The 22,288-nt window shown below is 38.3% G+C and overlaps 1 protein-coding gene and 1 long non-coding RNA gene across 5 annotated transcripts in view; both read right to left on the reverse strand.

Moving 5' to 3' along the window:
• The window catches only part of LOC126741622 (ryanodine receptor), a 249,779-nt gene that overhangs the window by 121,673 nt on the left and 105,818 nt on the right, over positions 1 to 22,288 (reverse strand). The gene's annotated exons all lie outside the window — the stretch shown is intronic.
• LOC126741630 (uncharacterized) lies at positions 600 to 22,181 on the reverse strand. 4 transcript variants are annotated; one of them, XR_007662243.1, is made up of 4 exons: positions 16,194 to 16,222; positions 5,564 to 5,663; positions 4,569 to 5,198; positions 600 to 918 (listed from the first exon to the last, which is right to left on the reverse strand). It is a non-coding gene; the product is annotated as an uncharacterized LOC126741630 (long non-coding RNA). The 4 variants fall into 4 exon arrangements; XR_007662242.1 differs by lacking the exon at positions 16,194 to 16,222 and adding an exon at positions 14,735 to 14,763; XR_007662238.1 differs by lacking the exon at positions 16,194 to 16,222 and adding an exon at positions 11,817 to 11,845.

Here is a 22,288-nt window from a genome sequence, read left to right on the forward strand (position 1 = left end):
ACGTCTTCATCGTGTCACCTAGATTACGAAAATACCGGGTTATAACAGGATTCGATCAGAAATAAGGAATGAGAGCACTTTGAAAATTCGAAAATTGTCACTTTCTGACCTCGTTTTTGAGCCTAAAAATGGGCATCAAAAATGCGAGATCTCAGCTAATATGAGACCTACGACCTTGTGGATGGTCTCGTTGGATTCAGAAAGACGAAACTAAGACAAAACCGTTGGATTTTTCCAGATAGTACCCATAGAAGCCGAGATATCGACCTTGAACTAACTATACCAACGTCTCCATCGTGTCACCTAGATTACGAAAATACCGGGTTATAACAGGATTCGATCAGAAATAAGGGAATGAGAGCACTTTGAAAATTCGAAAATTGTCACTTTCTGACCTCGTTTTTGAGCCTAAAAATGGGCATCAAAAATGCGAGATCTCAGCTAATATGAGACCTACGACCTTGTGGATGGTCTCGTTGGATTCAGAAAGACGAAACTAAGACAAAACCGTTGGATTTTTCCAGATAGTGCCCATAAAAGCCGAGATATCGACCTCCAAAGTTTGAGATTTTTCATTTTTCAGGTATACCCCCCCGTATCGAATTTTTCACCAAAAATTGAATTTTTTCGAATTCGAACTAACTATACCATCGACTTGTTTACATCACCTAGATTACAAAAATACCGGGTTATAACAGGATTCGATCAGAAATAAGGGAATGAGAGCACTTTGAAAATTCGAAAATTGTCACTTTCTGACCTCGTTTTTGAGCCTAAAAATGGGCATCAAAAATGCAAGATCTCAGCTAATATGAGACCTACGACCTTGTGGATGGTCTCGTTGGATTCAGAAAGACGAAACTAAGACAAAACCGTTGGATTTTTCCAGATAGTGCCCATAGAAGCCGAGATATCGACCTCCAAAGTTTGGGATTTTTCATTTTTCAGGTATACCCCCCCGTATCGAATTTTTCACCAAAAATTGAATTTTTTCGAATTCGAACTAACTATACCATCGACTTGTTTACATCACCTAGATTACAAAAATACCGGGTTATAACAGGATTCGATCAGAAATAAGGGAATGAGAGCACTTTGAGAATTCGAAAATTGTCACTTTCTGACCTCGTTTTTGAGCCTAAAAATGGGCATCAAAAATGCGAGATCTCAGCTAATATGAGACCTACAACCTTGTGGATGGTCTCGTTGGATTCAGAAAGACGAAACTAAGACAAAACCGTTGGATTTTTCCAGATAGTACCCATAGAAGCCGAGATATCGACCTCCAAAGTTTGGGATTTTTCATTTTTCAGGTATACCCCCCCGTATCGAATTTTTCACCAAAAATTGAATTTTTTCGAATTCGAACTAACTATACCATCGACTTGTTTACATCACCTAGATTACGAAAACACCGGGTTATAACAGGATTCGATCAGAAATAAGGGAATGAGAGCACTTTGAAAATTCGAAAATTGTCACTTTCTGACCTCGTTTTTGAGCCCAAAAATGGGCATCAAAAATGCGAGATCTCAGCTAATATGAGACCTACGACCTTGTGGATGGTCTCGTTGGATTCAGAAAGACGAAACTAAGACAAAACCGTTGGATTTTTCCAGATAGTACCCATAGAAGCCGAGATATCGACCTCCAAAGTTTGGGATTTTTCATTTTTCAGGTATACCCCCCCGTATCGAATTTTTCACCAAAAACTGATTTTTTTCGAATTCGAACTAACTATACCATCGACTTATTTATATCACCTAGATTACGAAAACACCGGGTTATAACAGGATTCGATCAGAAATAAGGAAATAAGAGCCCTTTGAAAATTCGAAAATTGTCACTTTCTGGCCTAGTTTTTGAGCCTAAAAATGGGCATCAAAAATGCGAGATCTCAGCTAATATGAGACCTACGACCTTGTGGATGGTCTCGTTGGATTCAGAAAGATGAAACTAAGACAAAACCGTTTGATTTTTCCAGATAGTGCCCATAGAAGCCGAGATATCGACCTCCAAAGTTTGGGATTATTCATTTTTCGGGTATACCCCCCCGTATCGAATTTTTCACCAAAAATTGAATTTTTTCGAATTCGAACTAACTATACCATCGACTTGTTTACATCACCTAGATTACAAAAATACCGGGTTATAACAGGATTCGATCAGAAATAAGGGAATGAGAGCACTTTGAAAATTCGAAAATTGTCACTTTCTGACCTCGTTTTTGAGCCTAAAAATGGGCATCAAAAATGCGAGATCTCAGCTAATATGAGACCTACGACCTTGTGGATGGTCTCGTTGGATTCAGAAAAATGAAACTAAGACAAAACCGTTGGATTTTTCCAGATAGTACCCATAGAAGCCGAGTTATCGACCTCCAAAGTTTGGGATTTTTCATTTTTTGGGTATACCCCCCCGTATCGAATTTTTCACCAAAAATTGAATTTTTTCGAATTTGAACTAACTATACCAACGTCTTTATCGTGTCACCTAGATTACGAAAACACCGGGTTATAACAGGATTCGATCACAAATAAGGGAATAAGAGCACTTTGAAAATTCGAAAATTGTCACTTTCTGACATCGTTTTTGAGCCTAAAAATGGGCATTAAAAATGCGAGATCTTAGCTAATATGAGACCTACGACCTTGTGGATGGTCTCGTTGGATTCAGAAAGATGAAACTAAGACAAAACCGTTGGATTTTTCCAGATAGTACCCATAGAAGCCGAGTTATCGACCTCCAAAGTTTGGGATTTTTCATTTTTCAGGTATACCCCCCCGTATCGAATTTTTCACCAAAAACTGATTTTTTTCGAATTCGAACTAACTATACCATCGACTTATTTATATCACCTAGATTACGAAAACACCGGGTTATAACAGGATTCGATCAGAAATAAGGAAATAAGAGCCCTTTGAAAATTCGAAAATTGTCACTTTCTGGCCTAGTTTTTGAGCCTAAAAATGGGCATCAAAAATGCGAGATCTCAGCTAATATGAGACCTACGACCTTGTGGATGGTCTCGTTGGATTCAGAAAGATGAAACTAAGACAAAACCGTTGGATTTTTCCAGATAGTACCCATAGAAGCCGAGTTATCGACCTCCAAAGTTTGGGATTTTTCATTTTTTGGGTATACCCCCCCGTATCGAATTTTTCACCAAAAATTGAATTTTTTCGAATTTGAACTAACTATACCAACGTCTTTATCGTGTCACCTAGATTACGAAAACACCGGGTTATAACAGGATTCGATCACAAATAAGGGAATGAGAGCACTTTGAAAATTCGAAAATTGTCACTTTCTGACCTCGTTTTTGAGCCTAAAAATGGGCATTAAAAATGCGAGATCTTAGCTAATATGAGACCTACGACCTTGTGGATGGTCTCGTTGGATTCAGAAAGATGAAACTAAGACAAAACCGTTGGATTTTTCCAGATAGTACCCATAGAAGCCGAGTTATCGACCTCCAAAGTTTGGGATTTTTCATTTTTTGGGTATACCCCCCCGTATCGAATTTTTCACCAAAAACTGAATTTTTTCGAATTTGAACTAACTATACCAACGTCTTTATCGTGTCACCTAGATTACGAAAACACCGGGTTATAACAGGATTCGATCACAAATAAGGGAATGAGAGCACTTTGAAAATTCGAAAATTGTCACTTTCTGACCTCGTTTTTGAGCCTAAAAATGGGCATTAAAAATGCGAGATCTTAGCTAATATGAAACCTACGACCTTGTGGATGGTCTCGTTGGATTCAGAAAGACGAAACTAAGACAAAACCGTTGGATTTTTTCAGATAGTGCCCATAGAAGCCGAGTTATCGACCTCCAAAGTTTGGGATTTTTCATTTTTTGGGTATACCCCCCCGTATCGAATTTTTCACCAAAAATTGAATTTTTTCGAATTCGAACTAACTATACCAACGTCTCTATCGTGTCACCTAGATTACGAAAATACCGGGTTATAACAGGATTCGATCAGAAATAAGGGAATAAGAGCACTTTGAAAATTCGAAAATTGTCACTTTCTGACCTCGTTTTTGAGCCTAAAAATGGGCATCAAAAATGCAAGATCTCAGCTAATGTGAGACCTACGACCTTGTGGATGGTCTCGTTGCATTCAGAAAAACGAAACTAAGACAAAACCGTTGGATTTTTCCAGATAGAGCCCATAGAAGCCGAGATATCGACCTCCAAAGTTTGGGATTTTTCATTTTTCCGGTATATCCCCCCGTATCGAATTTTTCACCAAAAATTGAATTTTTTCGAATTCGAACTAACTATACCAACGTCTTCATCGTGTCACCTAGATTACGAAAATACCGAGTTATAACAGGATTCGATCAGAAATAAGGGAATGAGAGAACTTTGAAAATTCGAAAATTGTCACTTTCTGACCTCGTTTTTGAGCCCAAAAATTGTCATAAAAAATGCGAGATCTCAGCTAATATGAGACCTACGACCTTATGGATGGTCTCGTTGGATTCAGAAAGACGAAACTAAGACAAAACCGTTGGATTTTTCAAGATAGTGCCCATAGAAGCCGAGATATCGACCTCCAAAGTTTGGGATTTTTCATTTTTCGGGTATACCCCCCCGTATCGAATTTTTCACCAAAAATTGAATTTTTTCGAATTCGAACTAACTATACCAACGTCTTCATCGTGTCACCTAGATTACGAAAATACCGGGTTATAACAGGATTCGATCAGAAATAAGGGAATGAGAGCACTTTGAAAATTCGAAAATTGTCACTTTCTGACCTCGTTTTTGAGCCCAAAAATGGGCATCAAAAATGCGAGATCTCAGCTAATATGAGACCTACGACCTTGTGGATGGTCTCGTTGGATTCAGAAAGACGAAACTAAGACAAAACCGTTGGATTTTTCCAGATAGTACCCATAGAAGCCGAGATATCGACCTCCAAAGTTTGGGATTTTTCATTTTACAGGTATACCCCCCCGTATCGAATTTTTCACCAAAAATTGAATTTTTTCGAATTCGAACTAACTATACCATCGACTTATTTATATCACCTAGATTACGAAAACACCGGGTTATAACAGGATTCGATCAGAAATAAGGAAATAAGAGCCCTTTGAAAATTCGAAAATTGTCACTTTCTGGCCTCGTTTTTGAGCCTAAAAATGGGCATCAAAAATGCGAGATCTCAGCTAATATGAGACCTACGACCTTGTGGATGGTCTCGTTGGATTCAGAAAGACGAAACTAAGACAAAACCGTTGGATTTTTCCAGATAGTGCCCATAGAAGCCGAGATATCGACCTCCAAAGTTTGGGATTTTTCAGTTTTCAGGTATACCCCCCCGTATCGAATTTTTCACCAAAAATTGAATTTTTTCAAATTAGAACTAACTATACCATCGACTTGTTTACATCATCTAGATTACAAAAATACCGGGTTATAATAGGATTCGATCAGAAATAAGGGAATGAGAGCACTTTGAAAATTCGAAAATTATCACTTTCTGACCTCGTTTTTGAGCCTAAAAATGGGCATCAAAAATGCGAGATCTCAGCTAATATTAGACCTACGACCTTGTGGATGGTCTCGTTGGATTCAGAAAGACGAAACTAAAACAAAACCGTTGGATTTTTCCAGATAGTGCCCATAAAAGCCGAGATATCGACCTCCAAAGTTTGGGATTTTTCATTTCAAAATTGTCACTTTCTGACCTCGTTTTTGAGCCTAAAAATGGGCATCAAAAATGCGAGATCTCAGCTAATATGAGACCTACGACCTTGTGGATGGTCTCGTTGGATTCAGAAAGACGAAACTAAGACAAAACCGTTGGATTTTTCCAGATAGTACCCATAGAAGCCGAGATATCGACCTTGAACTAACTATACCAACGTCTCCATCGTGTCACCTAGATTACGAAAATACCGGGTTATAACAGGATTCGATCAGAAATAAGGGAATGAGAGCACTTTGAAAATTCGAAAATTGTCACTTTCTGACCTCGTTTTTGAGCCTAAAAATGGGCATCAAAAATGCGAGATCTCAGCTAATATTAGACCTACGACCTTGTGGATGGTCTCGTTGGATTCAGAAAGACGAAACTAAGACAAAACCGTTGGATTTTTCCAGATAGTGCCCATAGAAGCCGAGATATCGACCTCCAAAATTTGGGATTTTTCAGTTTTCGGGTATACCCCCCCGTATCGAATTTTTCACCAAAAATTGAATTTTTTCGAATTCGAACTAACTATACCATCGACTTGTTTACATCACCTAGATTACAAAAATACCGGGTTATAACAGGATTCGATCAGAAATAAGGGAAAGAGAGCACTTTGAAAATTCGAAAATTGTCACTTTCTGACCTCGTTTTTGAGCCCAAAAATGGGCATCAAAAATGCGAGATCTCAGCTAATATGAGACCTACGACCTTGTGGATGGTCTCGTTGGATTCAGAAAGACGAAACTAAGACAAAACCGTTGGATTTTTCCAGATAGTACCCATAGAAGCCGAGATATCGACCTCCAAAGTTTGGGATTTTTCATTTTTCAGGTATACCCCCCCGTATCGAATTTTTCACCAAAAACTGATTTTTTTCGAATTCGAACTAACTATACCATCGACTTATTTATATCACCTAGATTACGAAAACACCGGGTTATAACAGGATTCGATCAGAAATAAGGAAATAAGAGCCCTTTGAAAATTCGAAAATTGTCACTTTCTGGCCTAGTTTTTGAGCCTAAAAATGGGCATCAAAAATGCGAGATCTCAGCTAATATGAGACCTACGACCTTGTGGATGGTCTCGTTGGATTCAGAAAGATGAAACTAAGACAAAACCGTTTGATTTTTCCAGATAGTGCCCATAGAAGCCGAGATATCGACCTCCAAAGTTTGGGATTATTCATTTTTCGGGTATACCCCCCCGTATCGAATTTTTCACCAAAAATTGCATTTTTTCGAATTCGAACTAACTATACCATCGACTTGTTTACATCACCTAGATTACAAAAATACCGGGTTATAACAGGATTCGATCAGAAATAAGGGAATGAGAGCACTTTGAAAATTCGAAAATTGTCACTTTCTGACCTCGTTTTTGAGCCTAAAAATGGGCATCAAAAATGCGAGATCTCAGCTAATATGAGACCTACGACCTTGTGGATGGTCTCGTTGGATTCAGAAAAATGAAACTAAGACAAAACCGTTGGATTTTTCCAGATAGTACCCATAGAAGCCGAGTTATCGACCTCCAAAGTTTGGGATTTTTCATTTTTTGGGTATACCCCCCCGTATCGAATTTTTCACCAAAAATTGAATTTTTTCGAATTTGAACTAACTATACCAACGTCTTTATCGTGTCACCTAGATTACGAAAACACCGGGTTATAACAGGATTCGATCACAAATAAGGGAATGAGAGCACTTTGAAAATTCGAAAATTGTCACTTTCTGACCTCGTTTTTGAGCCTAAAAATGGGCATTAAAAATGCGAGATCTTAGCTAATATGAAACCTACGACCTTGTGGATGGTCTCGTTGGATTCAGAAAGACGAAACTAAGACAAAACCGTTGGATTTTTTCAGATAGTGCCCATAGAAGCCGAGTTATCGACCTCCAAAGTTTGGGATTTTTCATTTTTTGGGTATACCCCCCCGTATCGAATTTTTCACCAAAAATTGAATTTTTTCGAATTCGAACTAACTATACCAACGTCTCCATCGTGTCACCTAGATTACGAAAATACCGGGTTATAACAGGATTCGATCAGAAATAAGGGAATAAGAGCACTTTGAAAATTCGAAAATTGTCACTTTCTGACCTCGTTTTTGAGCCTAAAAATGGGCATTAAAAATACGAGATCTCAGCTAATGTGAGACCTACGACCTTGTGGATGGTCTCGTTGCATTCAGAAAAACGAAACTAAGACAAAACCGTTGGATTTTTCCAGATAGAGCCCATAGAAGCCGAGATATCGACCTCCAAAGTTTGGGATTTTTCATTTTTCAGGTATATCCCCCCGTATCGAATTTTTCACCAAAAATTGAATTTTTTCGAATTCGAACTAACTATACCAACGTCTTCATCGTGTCACCTAGATTACGAAAATACCGAGTTATAACAGGATTCGATCAGAAATAAGGGAATGAGAGAACTTTGAAAATTTGAAAATTGTCACTTTCTGACCTCGTTTTTGAGCCCAAAAATTGTCATAAAAAATGCGAGATCTCAGCTAATATGAGACCTACGACCTTATGGATGGTCTCGTTGGATTCAGAAAGACGAAACTAAGACAAAATCGTTGGATTTTTCCAGATAGAGCCCATAGAAGCCGAGATATCGACCTCCAAAGTTTGGGATTTTTCATTTTTCGGGTATACCCCCCCGTATCGAATTTTTCACCAAAAATTGAATTTTTTCGAATTCGAACTAACTATACCAACGTCTCCATCGTGTCACCTAGATTACGAAAATACCGGGTTATAACAGGATTCGATCAGAAATAAGGGAATGAGAGCACTTTGAAAATTCGAAAATTGTCACTTTCTGACCTCGTTTTTGAGCCTAAAAATGGGCATCAAAAATGCGAGATCTCAGCTAATATGAGACCTACGACCTTGTGGATGGTCTCGTTGGATTCAGAAAGACGAAACTAAGACAAAACCGTTGGGTTATAACAGGATTCGATCAGAAATAAGGGAATGAGAGCACTTTGAAAATTCGAAAATTGTCACTTTCTGACCTCGTTTTTGAGCCTAAAAATAGGCATCATAAATGCGAGATCTCAGCTAATATGAGACCTAAGACCTTGTGGATGGTCTCGTTGGATTCAGAAAGACGAAACTAAGACAAAACCGTTGGATTTTTCCAGATAGTGCCCATAAAAGCCGAGATATCGACCTCCAAAGTTTGAGATTTTTCATTTTTCAGGTATACCCCCCCGTATCGAATTTTTCACCAAAAATTGAATTTTTTCGAATTCGAACTAACTATACCAACGTCTTCATCGTGTCACCTAGATTACGAAAACACCGGGTTATAACAGGATTCGATCACAAATAAGGGAATGAGAGCACTTTGAAAATTCGAAAATTGTCACTTTCTGACCTCGTTTTTGAGCCTAAATATGGGCATCAAAAATGCGAAATCTCAGCTAATATGAGACCTACGACCTTGTGGATGGTCTCGTTGGATTCAGAAAGACGAAACTAAGACAAAACCGTTGGATTTTTCCAGATAGTGCCCGTAGAAGCCGAGATATCGACCTCCAAAGTTTGAGATTTTTCATTTTTCAGGTATACCCCCCGTATCGAATTTTTGACCAAAAATTGAATTTTTTCGAATTCGAACTAACTATACCATCGACTTGTTTACATCACCTAGATTACAAAAATACCGGGTTATAACAGGATTCGATCAGAAATAAGGGAATGAGAGCACTTTGAAAATTCGAAAATTGTCACTTTCTGACCTCGTTTTTGAGCCTAAAAATGGGCATCAAAAATGCGAGATCTCAGCTAATATGAGACCTACGACCTTGTGGATGGTCTCGTTGGATTCAGAAAGACGAAACTAAGACAAAACCGTTGGATTTTTCCAGATAGAGCCCATAGAAGCCGAGATATCGACCTCTAAAGTTTAGGATTTTTCATTTTTCGGGTATACCCCCCCGTATCGAATTTTTCACCAAAAATTGAATTTTTTCGAATTCGAACTAACTATACCATCGACTTGTTTACATCACCTAGATTACAAAAATACCGGGTTATAACAGGATTCGATCAGAAATAAGGGAATGAGAGCACTTTGAAAATTCGAAAATTGTCACTTTCTGACCTCGTTTTTGAGCCTAAAAATGGGCATCAAAAATGCGAGATCTCAGCTAATATGAGACCTACGACCTTGTGGATGGTCTCGTTGGATTCAGAAAAATGAAACTAAGACAAAACCGTTTGATTTTTCCAGATAGTGCCCATAGAAGCCGAGATATCGACCTCCAAAGTTTGGGATTTTTCATTTTTCAGGTATACCCCCCCGTATCGAATTTTTCACCAAAAATTGAATTTTTTCGAATTCGAACTAACTATACCAACGTCTTCATCGTGTCACCTAGATTACGAAAATACCGGGTTATTACGGGATTCGATCAGAAATAAGGGAATGAGAGCACTTTGAAAATTCGAAAATTGTCACTTTCTGACCTCGTTTTTGAGCCTAAAAATGGGCATCAAAAATGCGAGATCTCAGCTAATATGAGACCTACGACTTTGTGGATGGTCTCGTTGGATTCAGAAAGACGAAACTAAGACAAAACCGTTGGATTTTTCCAGATAGTGCCCATAGAAGCCGAGATATCGACCTCCAAAGTTTGGGATTTTTCATTTTTCAGGTATACCCCCCCGTATCGAATTTTTCACCAAAAATTGAATTTTTTCGAATTCGAACTAACTATACCATCGACTTGTTTACATCACCTAGATTACGAAAACACCGGGTTATAACAGGATTCGATCAGAAATAAGGGAATGAGAGCACTTTGAAAATTCGAAAATTGTCACTTTCTGACCTCGTTTTCGAGCCTAAAAATGGGCATCAAAAATGCGAGATCTCAGCTAATATGAGACCTACGACCTTGTGGATGGTCTCGTTGGATTCAGAAAGACGAAACTAAGACAAAACCGTTGGATTTTTCCAGATAGAGCCCATAGAAGCCGAGATATCGACCTCTAAAGTTTAGGATTTTTCATTTTTCGGGTATACCCCCCCGTATCGAATTTTTCACCAAAAATTGAATTTTTTCGAATTCGAACTAACTATACCATCGACTTGTTTACATCACCTAGATTACGAAAATACCGGGTTATTACGGGATTCGATCAGAAATAAGGGAATGAGAGCACTTTGAAAATTCGAAAATTGTCACTTTCTGACCTCGTTTTTGAGCCTAAAAATGGGCATCAAAAATGCAAGATCTCAGCTAATATGCGACCTACGACCTTGTGGATGGTCTCGTTGGATTCAGAAAGATGAAACTAAGACAAAACCGTTGGATTTTTCCAGATAGAGCCCATAGAAGCCGAGATATCGACCTCTAAAGTTTAGGATTTTTCATTTTTCGGGTATACCCCCCCGTATCGAATTTTTCACCAAAAATTGAAATTTTTCGAATTCGAACTAACTATACCATCGACTTGTTTACATCACCTAGATTACAAAAATACCGGGTTATAACAGGATTCGATCAGAAATAAGGGAATGAGAGCACTTTGAAAATTCGAAAATTGTCACTTTCTGACCTCATTTTTAAGCCCAAAAATGGGCATCAAAAATGCGAGATCTCAGCTAATATGAGACCTACGACCTTGTGGATGGTCTCGTTGGATTCAGAAAGACGAAACTAAGACAAAACCGTTGGATTTTTCCAGATAGAGCCCATAGAAGCCGAGATATCGACCTCTAAAGTTTAGGATTTTTCATTTTTCGGGTATACCCCCCGTATCGAATTTTTCACCAAAAATTGAATTTTTTCGAATTCGAACTAACTATACCATCGACTTGTTTACATCACCTAGATTACAAAAATACCGGGTTATAACAGGATTCGATCAGAAATAAGGGAATGAGAGCACTTTGAAAATTCGAAAATTGTCACTTTCTGACCTCGTTTTTGAGCCTAAAAATGGGCATCAAAAATGCGAGATCTCAGCTAATATGAGACCTACGACCTTGTGGATGGTCTCGTTGGATTCAGAAAGACGAAACTAAGACAAAACCGTTGGATTTTTCCAGATAGAGCCCATAGAAGCCGAGATATCGACCTCTAAAGTTTGGGATTTTTCATTTTTCAGGAATACCCCCCCGTATCGAATTTTTCACCAAAAATTGAATTTTTTCGAATTCGAACTAACTATACCATCGACTTGTTTACATCACCTAGATTACAAAAATACCAGGTTATAACAGGATTCGATCAGAAATAAGGGAATGAGAGCACTTTGAAAATTCGAAAATTGTCACTTTCTGACCTCGTTTTTGAGCCTAAAAATGGGCATCAAAAATGCGAGATCTCAGCTAATATGAGACCTACGACCTTGTGGATGGTCTCGTTGGATTCAGAAAGACGAAACTAAGACAAAACCGTTGGATTTTTCCAGATAGAGCCCATAGAAGCCGAGATATCGACCTCTAAAGTTTAGGATTTTTCATTTTTCGGGTATACCCCCCGTATCGAATTTTTCACCAAAAATTGAATTTTTTCGAATTCGAACTAACTATACCATCGACTTGTTTACATCACCTAGATTACAAAAATACCGGGTTATAACAGGATTCGATCAGAAATAAGGGAATGAGAGCACTTTGAAAATTCGAAAATTGTCACTTTCTGACCTCGTTTTTGAGCCTAAAAATGGGCATCAAAAATGCGAGATCTCAGCTAATATGAGACCTACGACCTTGTGGATGGTCTCGTTGGATTCAGAAAGACGAAACTAAGACAAAACCGTTGGATTTTTCCAGATAGAGCCCATAGAAGCCGAGATATCGACCTCTAAAGTTTAGGATTTTTCATTTTTCGGGTATACCCCCCCGTATCGAATTTTTCACCAAAAATTGAATTTTTTCGAATTCGAACTAACTATACCATCGACTTGTTTACATCACCTAGATTACAAAAATACCGGGTTATAACAGGATTCGATCAGAAATAAGGGAATGAGAGCACTTTGAAAATTCGAAAATTGTCACTTTCTGACCTCGTTTTTGAGCCTAAAAATGGGCATCAAAAATGCGAGATCTCAGCTAATATGAGACCTACGACCTTGTGGATGGTCTCGTTGGATTCAGAAAAATGAAACTAAGACAAAACCGTTTGATTTTTCCAGATAGTGCCCATAGAAGCCGAGATATCGACCTCCAAAGTTTGGGATTTTTCATTTTTCAGGTATACCCCCCCGTATCGAATTTTTCACCAAAAATTGAATTTTTTCGAATTCGAACTAACTATACCAACGTCTTCATCGTGTCACCTAGATTACGAAAATACCGGGTTATTACGGGATTCGATCAGAAATAAGGGAATGAGAGCACTTTGAAAATTCGAAAATTGTCACTTTCTGACCTCGTTTTTGAGCCTAAAAATGGGCATCAAAAATGCGAGATCTCAGCTAATATGAGACCTACGACTTTGTGGATGGTCTCGTTGGATTCAGAAAGACGAAACTAAGACAAAACCGTTGGATTTTTCCAGATAGTGCCCATAGAAGCCGAGATATCGACCTCCAAAGTTTGGGATTTTTCATTTTTCAGGTATACCCCCCCGTATCGAATTTTTCACCAAAAATTGAATTTTTTCGAATTCGAACTAACTATACCATCGACTTGTTTACATCACCTAGATTACGAAAACACCGGGTTATAACAGGATTCGATCAGAAATAAGGGAATGAGAGCACTTTGAAAATTCGAAAATTGTCACTTTCTGACCTCGTTTTCGAGCCTAAAAATGGGCATCAAAAATGCGAGATCTCAGCTAATATGAGACCTACGACCTTGTGGATGGTCTCGTTGGATTCAGAAAGACGAAACTAAGACAAAACCGTTGGATTTTTCCAGATAGAGCCCATAGAAGCCGAGATATCGACCTCTAAAGTTTAGGATTTTTCATTTTTCGGGTATACCCCCCCGTATCGAATTTTTCACCAAAAATTGAATTTTTTCGAATTCGAACTAACTATACCATCGACTTGTTTACATCACCTAGATTACGAAAATACCGGGTTATTACGGGATTCGATCAGAAATAAGGGAATGAGAGCACTTTGAAAATTCGAAAATTGTCACTTTCTGACCTCGTTTTTGAGCCTAAAAATGGGCATCAAAAATGCAAGATCTCAGCTAATATGCGACCTACGACCTTGTGGATGGTCTCGTTGGATTCAGAAAGATGAAACTAAGACAAAACCGTTGGATTTTTCCAGATAGAGCCCATAGAAGCCGAGATATCGACCTCTAAAGTTTAGGATTTTTCATTTTTCGGGTATACCCCCCCGTATCGAATTTTTCACCAAAAATTGAAATTTTTCGAATTCGAACTAACTATACCATCGACTTGTTTACATCACCTAGATTACAAAAATACCGGGTTATAACAGGATTCGATCAGAAATAAGGGAATGAGAGCACTTTGAAAATTCGAAAATTGTCACTTTCTGACCTCATTTTTAAGCCCAAAAATGGGCATCAAAAATGCGAGATCTCAGCTAATATGAGACCTACGACCTTGTGGATGGTCTCGTTGGATTCAGAAAGACGAAACTAAGACAAAACCGTTGGATTTTTCCAGATAGAGCCCATAGAAGCCGAGATATCGACCTCTAAAGTTTAGGATTTTTCATTTTTCGGGTATACCCCCCGTATCGAATTTTTCACCAAAAATTGAATTTTTTCGAATTCGAACTAACTATACCATCGACTTGTTTACATCACCTAGATTACAAAAATACCGGGTTATAACAGGATTCGATCAGAAATAAGGGAATGAGAGCACTTTGAAAATTCGAAAATTGTCACTTTCTGACCTCGTTTTTGAGCCTAAAAATGGGCATCAAAAATGCGAGATCTCAGCTAATATGAGACCTACGACCTTGTGGATGGTCTCGTTGGATTCAGAAAGACGAAACTAAGACAAAACCGTTGGATTTTTCCAGATAGAGCCCATAGAAGCCGAGATATCGACCTCTAAAGTTTGGGATTTTTCATTTTTCAGGAATACCCCCCCGTATCGAATTTTTCACCAAAAATTGAATTTTTTCGAATTCGAACTAACTATACCATCGACTTGTTTACATCACCTAGATTACAAAAATACCAGGTTATAACAGGATTCGATCAGAAATAAGGGAATGAGAGCACTTTGAAAATTCGAAAATTGTCACTTTCTGACCTCGTTTTTGAGCCTAAAAATGGGCATCAAAAATGCGAGATCTCAGCTAATATGAGACCTACGACCTTGTGGATGGTCTCGTTGGATTCAGAAAGACGAAACTAAGACAAAACCGTTGGATTTTTCCAGATAGAGCCCATAGAAGCCGAGATATCGACCTCTAAAGTTTAGGATTTTTCATTTTTCGGGTATACCCCCCGTATCGAATTTTTCACCAAAAATTGAATTTTTTCGAATTCGAACTAACTATACCATCGACTTGTTTACATCACCTAGATTACAAAAATACCGGGTTATAACAGGATTCGATCAGAAATAAGGGAATGAGAGCACTTTGAAAATTCGAAAATTGTCACTTTCTGACCTCGTTTTTGAGCCTAAAAATGGGCATCAAAAATGCGAGATCTCAGCTAATATGAGACCTACGACCTTGTGGATGGTCTCGTTGGATTCAGAAAAATGAAACTAAGACAAAACCGTTTGATTTTTCCAGATAGTGCCCATAGAAGCCGAGATATCGACCTCCAAAGTTTGGGATTTTTCATTTTTCAGGTATACCCCCCCGTATCGAATTTTTCACCAAAAATTGAATTTTTTCGAATTCGAACTAACTATACCAACGTCTTCATCGTGTCACCTAGATTACGAAAATACCGGGTTATTACGGGATTCGATCAGAAATAAGGGAATGAGAGCACTTTGAAAATTCGAAAATTGTCACTTTCTGACCTCGTTTTTGAGCCTAAAAATGGGCATCAAAAATGCAAGATCTCAGCTAATATGCGACCTACGACCTTGTGGATGGTCTCGTTGGATTCAGAAAGACGAAACTAAGACAAAACCGTTGGATTTTTCCAGATAGAGCCCATAGAAGCCGAGATATCGACCTCTAAAGTTTAGGATTTTTCATTTTTCGGGTATACCCCCCCGTATCGAATTTTTCACCAAAAATTGAAATTTTTCGAATTCGAACTAACTATACCATCGACTTGTTTACATCACCTAGATTACAAAAATACCGGGTTATAACAGGATTCGATCAGAAATAAGGGAATGAGAGCACTTTGAAAATTCGAAAATTGTCACTTTCTGACCTCGTTTTTGAGCCCAAAAATGGGCATCAAAAATGCGAGATCTCAGCTAATATGAAACCCACGACCTTGTGGATGGTCTCGTTGGATTCAGAAAGACGAAACTAAGACAAAACCGTTGGATTTTTCCAAATAGTGCCCATAGAAGCCGAGATATCGACCTCTAAAGTTTGGGATTTTTCATTTTTCAGGAATACCCCCCGTATCGAATTTTTCACCAAAAATTGAATTTTTTCGAATTCGAACTAACTATACCATCGACTTATTTATATCACCTAGATTACGAAAACACCGGGTTATAACAGGATTCGATCAGAAATAAGGGAATGAGAGCCCTTTGAAAATTCGAAAATTGTCACTTTCTGGCCTCGTTTTTGAGCCTAAAAATGGGCATCAAAAATGCGAGATCTCAGCTAATATGAGACCTACGACCTTGTGGATGGTCTCGTTGGATTCAGAAAAATGAAACTAAGACAAAACCGTTTGATTTTTCCAGATAGTGCCCATAGAAGCCGAGATATCGACCTCCAAAGTTTGGGATTTTTCATTTTTCAGGTATACCCCCCCGTATCGAATTTTTCACCAAAAATTGAATTTTTTCGAATTCGAACTAACTATACCATCGACTTATTTATATCACCTAGATTACGAAAACACCGGGATATAACAGGATTCGATCAGAAATAAGGAAAAAAGAGCCCTTTGAAAATTCGAAAATTGTCACTTTCTGGCCTCGTTTTTGAGCCTAAAAATGGGCATCAAAAATGCGAGATCTCAGCTAATATGAGACCTACGACCTTGTGGATGGTCTCGTTGGATTCAGAAAGACGAAACTAAGACAAAACCGTTGGATTTTTCCAGATAGTGCCCATAGAAGCCGAGATATCGACCTCCAAAATTTGGGATTTTTCATTTTTCAGGTATACCACCCGTATCGAATTTTTCACCAAAAACTGAATTTTTTCGAATTCGAACTAACTATACCATCGACTTGTTTACATCACCTAGATTACGAAAATACCGGGTTATAACAGGATTCGATCAGAAATAAGGGAATGAGAGCACTTTGAAAATTCGAAAATTGTCACTTTCTGACCTCGTTTTTGAGCCTAAAAATGGGCATCAAAAATGCAAGATCTCAGCTAATATGCGACCTACGACCTTGTGGATGGTCTCGTTGGATTCAGAAAGACGAAACTAAGACAAAACCGTTGGATTCTTCAAGATAGTGCCCATAGAAGCCGAGATATCGACCTCCAAAGTTTGGAATTTTTAATTTTTTGGGTATACCCCCCCGTATCGAATTTTTCACCAAAAATTGAATTTTTTCGAATTCGAACTAACTATACCAACGTCTTCATCGTGTCACCTAGATTACGAAAATACCGGGTTATAACAGGATTCGATCAGAAATAAGGGAATGAGAGCACTTTGAAAATTCGAAAATTGTCACTTTCTGACCTCATTTTTAAGCCCAAAAATGGGCATCAAAAATGCAAGATCTCAGCTAATATGCGACCTACGACCTTGTGGATGGTCTCGTTGGATTCAGAAAGACGAAACTAAGACAAAACCGTTGGATTTTTCCAGATACAGCCCATAGAAGCCGAGATATCGACCTCTAAAGTTTAGGATTTTTCATTTTTCGGGTATACCCCCCCGTATCGAATTTTTCACCAAAAATTGAATTTTTTCGAATTCGAACTAACTATACCAACGTCTTCATCGTGTCACCTAGATTACGAAAACACCGGGTTATAATAGGATTCGATCAGAAATAAGGGAATGAGAGCACTTTGAAAATTCGAAAATTGTCACTTTCTGACCTCGTTTTTGAGCCTAAAAATGGGCATCAAAAATGCGAGATCTCAGCTAATATGAGACCTACGACCTTGTGGATGGTCTCGTTGGATTCAGAAAGACGAAACTAAGACAAAACCGTTGGATTCTTCAAGATAGTGCCCATAGAAGCCGAGATATCGACCTCCAAAGTTTGGAATTTTTAATTTTTTGGGTATACCCCCCCGTATCGAATTTTTCACCAAAAATTGAATTTTTTCGAATTCGAACTAACTATACCAACGTCTTCATCGTGTCACCTAGATTACGAAAATACCGGGTTATAACAGGATTCGATCAGAAATAAGGGAATGAGAGCACTTTGAAAATTCGAAAATTGTCACTTTCTGACCTCATTTTTAAGCCCAAAAATGGGCATCAAAAATGCGAGATCTCAGCTAATATGAGACCTACGACCTTGTGGATGGTCTCGTTGGATTCAGAAAGACGAAACTAAGACAAAACCGTTGGATTTTTCTAGATAGAGCCCATAGAAGCCGAGATATCGACCTCTAAAGTTTAGGATTTTTCATTTTTCGGGTATACCCCCCCGTATCGAATTTTTCACCAAAAATTGAATTTTTTCGAATTCGAACTAACTATACCATCGACTTGTTTACATCACCTAGATTACAAACATACCGGGTTATAACAGGATTCGATCAGAAATAAGGGAATGAGAGCACTTTGAAAATTCGAAAATTGTCACTTTCTGACCTCGTTTTTGAGCCTAAAAATGGGCATCAAAAATGCGAGATCTCAGCTAATATGAGACCTACGACCTTGTGGATGGCCTCGTTGGATTCAGAAAAATGAAACTAAGACAAAACCGTTTGATTTTTCCAGATAGTGCCCATAGAAGCCGAGATATCGACCTCTAAAGTTTAGGATTTTTCATTTTTCGGGTATACCCCCCCGTATCGAATTTTTCACCAAAAATTGAATTTTTTCGAATTCGAACTAACTATACCATCGACTTGTTTACATCACCTAAATTACAAAAATACCGGGTTATAACAGGATTCGATCAGAAATAAGGGAATGAGAGCACTTTGAAAATTCGAAAATTGTCACTTTCTGACCTCGTTTTTGAGCCTAAAAATGGGCATCAAAAATGCAAGATCTCAGCTAATATGAGACCTACGACCTTGTGGATGGTCTCGTTGGATTCAGAAAGACGAAACTAAGACAAAACCGTTGGATTTTTCCAGATAGTGCCCATAGAAGCCGAGATATCGACCTCTAAAGTTTGGGATTTTTCATTTTTCGGGTATACCCCCCCGTATCGAATTTTTCACCAAAAATTGAATTTTTTCGAATTCGAACTAACTATACCATCGACTTGTTTACATCACCTAGATTACGAAAACACCGGGTTATAACAGGATTCGATCAGAAATAAGGGAATGAGAGCACTTTGAAAATTCGAAAATTGTCACTTTCTGACCTCGTTTTTGAGCCCAAAAATGGGCATCAAAAATGCGAGATCTCAGCTAATATGAGACCTACGACCTTGTGGATGGTCTCGTTGGATTCAGAAAGACGAAACTAAGACAAAACCGTTGGATTTTTCCAGATAGTGCCCATAGAAGCCGAGATATCGACCTCTAAAGTTTGGGATTTTTCATTTTTCGGGTATACCCCCCCGTATCGAATTTTTCAGCAAAAATTGAATTTTTTCGAATTCGAACTAACTATACCATCGACTTGTTTACATCACCTAGATTACGAAAACACCGGGTTATAACAGGATTCGATCAGAAATAAGGGAATGAGAGCACTTTGAAAATTCGAAAATTGTCACTTTCTGACCTCGTTTTTGAGCCTAAAAATGGGCATCAAAAATGCGAGATCTCAGCTAATATGAGACCTACGACCTTGTGGATGGTCTCGTTGGATTCAGAAAGACGAAACTAAGACAAAACCGTTGGATTCTTCAAGATAGTGCCCATAGAAGCCGAGATATCGACCTCCAAAGTTTGGAATTTTTAATTTTTTGGGTATACCCCCCCGTATCGAATTTTTTCGAATTCGAACTAACTATACCAACGTCTTCATCGTGTCACCTAGATTACGAAAACACCGGGTTATAATAGGATTCGATCAGAAATAAGGGAATGAGAGCACTTTGAAAATTCGAAAATTGTCACTTTCTGACCTCGTTTTTGAGCCTAAAAATGGGCATCAAAAATGCGAGATCTCAGCTAATATGAGACCTACGACCTTGTGGATGGTCTCGTTGGATTCAGAAAGACGAAACTAAGACAAAACCGTTGGATTCTTCAAGATAGTGCCCATAGAAGCCGAGATATCGACCTCCAAAGTTTGGAATTTTTAATTTTTTGGGTATACCCCCCCGTATCGAATTTTTTCGAATTCGAACTAACTATACCAACGTCTTCATCGTGTCACCTAGATTACGAAAATACCGGGTTATTACGGGATTCGATCAGAAATAAGGGAATGAGAGCACTTTGAAAATTCGAAAATTGTCACTTTCTGACCTCATTTTTAAGCCCAAAAATGGGCATCAAAAATGCGAGATCTCAGCTAATATGAGACCTACGACCTTGTGGATGGTCTCGTTGGATTCAGAAAGACGAAACTAAGACAAAACCGTTGGATTTTTCCAGATAGTGCCCATAGAAGCCGAGATATCGACCTCTAAAGTTTGGGATTTTTCATTTTTCGGGTATACCCCCCCGTATCGAATTTTTCAGCAAAAATTGAATTTTTTCGAATTCGAACTAACTATACCATCGACTTGTTTACATCACCTAGATTACGAAAACACCGGGTTATAACAGGATTCGATCAGAAATAAGGGAATGAGAGCACTTTGAAAATTCGAAAATTGTCACTTTCTGACCTCGTTTTTGAGCCCAAAAATGGGTATACCCCCCCGTATCGAATTTTTCACCAAAAATTGAATTTTTTCGAATTCGAACTAACTATACCAACGTCTTCATCGTGTCACCTAGATTACGAAAATACCGGGTTATAACAGGATTCGATCAGAAATAAGGGAATGAGAGCACTTTGAAAATTCGAAAATTGTCACTTTCTGACCTCATTTTTAAGCCCAAAAATGGGCATCAAAAATGCGAGATCTCAGCTAATATGAGACCTACGACCTTGTGGATGGTCTCGTTGGATTCAGAAAGACGAAACTAAGACAAAACCGTTGGATTTTTCCAGATAGAGCCCATAGAAGCCGAGATATCGACCTCTAAAGTTTAGGATTTTTCATTTTTCGGGTATACCCCCCCGTATCGAATTTTTCACCAAAAATTGAATTTTTTCGAATTCGAACTAACTATACCATCGACTTGTTTACATCACCTAGATTACAAAAATACCGGGTTATAACAGGATTCGATCAGAAATAAGGGAATGAGAGCACTTTGAAAATTCGAAAATTGTCACTTTCTGACCTCATTTTTAAGCCCAAAAATGGGCATCAAAAATGCGAGATCTCAGCTAATATGAGACCTACGACCTTGTGGATGGTCTCGTTGGATTCAGAAAGACGAAACTAAGACAAAACCGTTGGATTTTTCCAGATAGAGCCCATAGAAGCCGAGATATCGACCTCTAAAGTTTAGGATTTTTCATTTTTCGGGTATACCCCCCCGTATCGAATTTTTCACCAAAAATTGAATTTTTTCGAATTCGAACTAACTATACCATCGACTTGTTTACATCACCTAGATTACAAAAATACCGGGTTATAACAGGATTCGATCAGAAATAAGGGAATGAGAGCACTTTGAAAATTCGAAAATTGTCACTTTCTGACCTCGTTTTTGAGCCTAAAAATGGGCATCAAAAATGCGAGATCTCAGCTAATATGAGACCTACGACCTTGTGGATGGTCTCGTTGGATTCAGAAAAATGAAACTAAGACAAAACCGTTTGATTTTTCCAGATAGTGCCCATAGAAGCCGAGATATCGACCTCTAAAGTTTAGGATTTTTCATTTTTCGGGTATACCCCCCCGTATCGAATTTTTCACCAAAAATTGAATTTTTTCGAATTCGAACTAACTATACCATCGACTTGTTTACATCACCTAGATTACAAAAATACCGGGTTATAACAGGATTCGATCAGAAATAAGGGAATGAGAGCACTTTGAAAATTCGAAAATTGTCACTTTCTGACCTCGTTTTTGAGCCCAAAAATGGGCATCAAAAATGCGAGATCTCAGCTAATATGAGACCTACGACCTTGTGGATGGTCTCGTTGGATTCAGAAAGACGAAACTAAGACAAAACCGTTGGATTTTTCCAGATAGTGCCCATAGAAGCCGAGATATCGACCTCTAAAGTTTAGGATTTTTCATTTTTCGGGTATACCCCCCCGTATCGAATTTTTCACCAAAAATTGAATTTTTTCGAATTCGAACTAACTATAC

This window comes from Anthonomus grandis, chromosome 1 (genome assembly GCF_022605725.1).
Source record: "Anthonomus grandis grandis chromosome 1, icAntGran1.3, whole genome shotgun sequence".
In the NCBI taxonomy this organism is placed as follows: domain Eukaryota; kingdom Metazoa; phylum Arthropoda; class Insecta; order Coleoptera; family Curculionidae; genus Anthonomus; species Anthonomus grandis.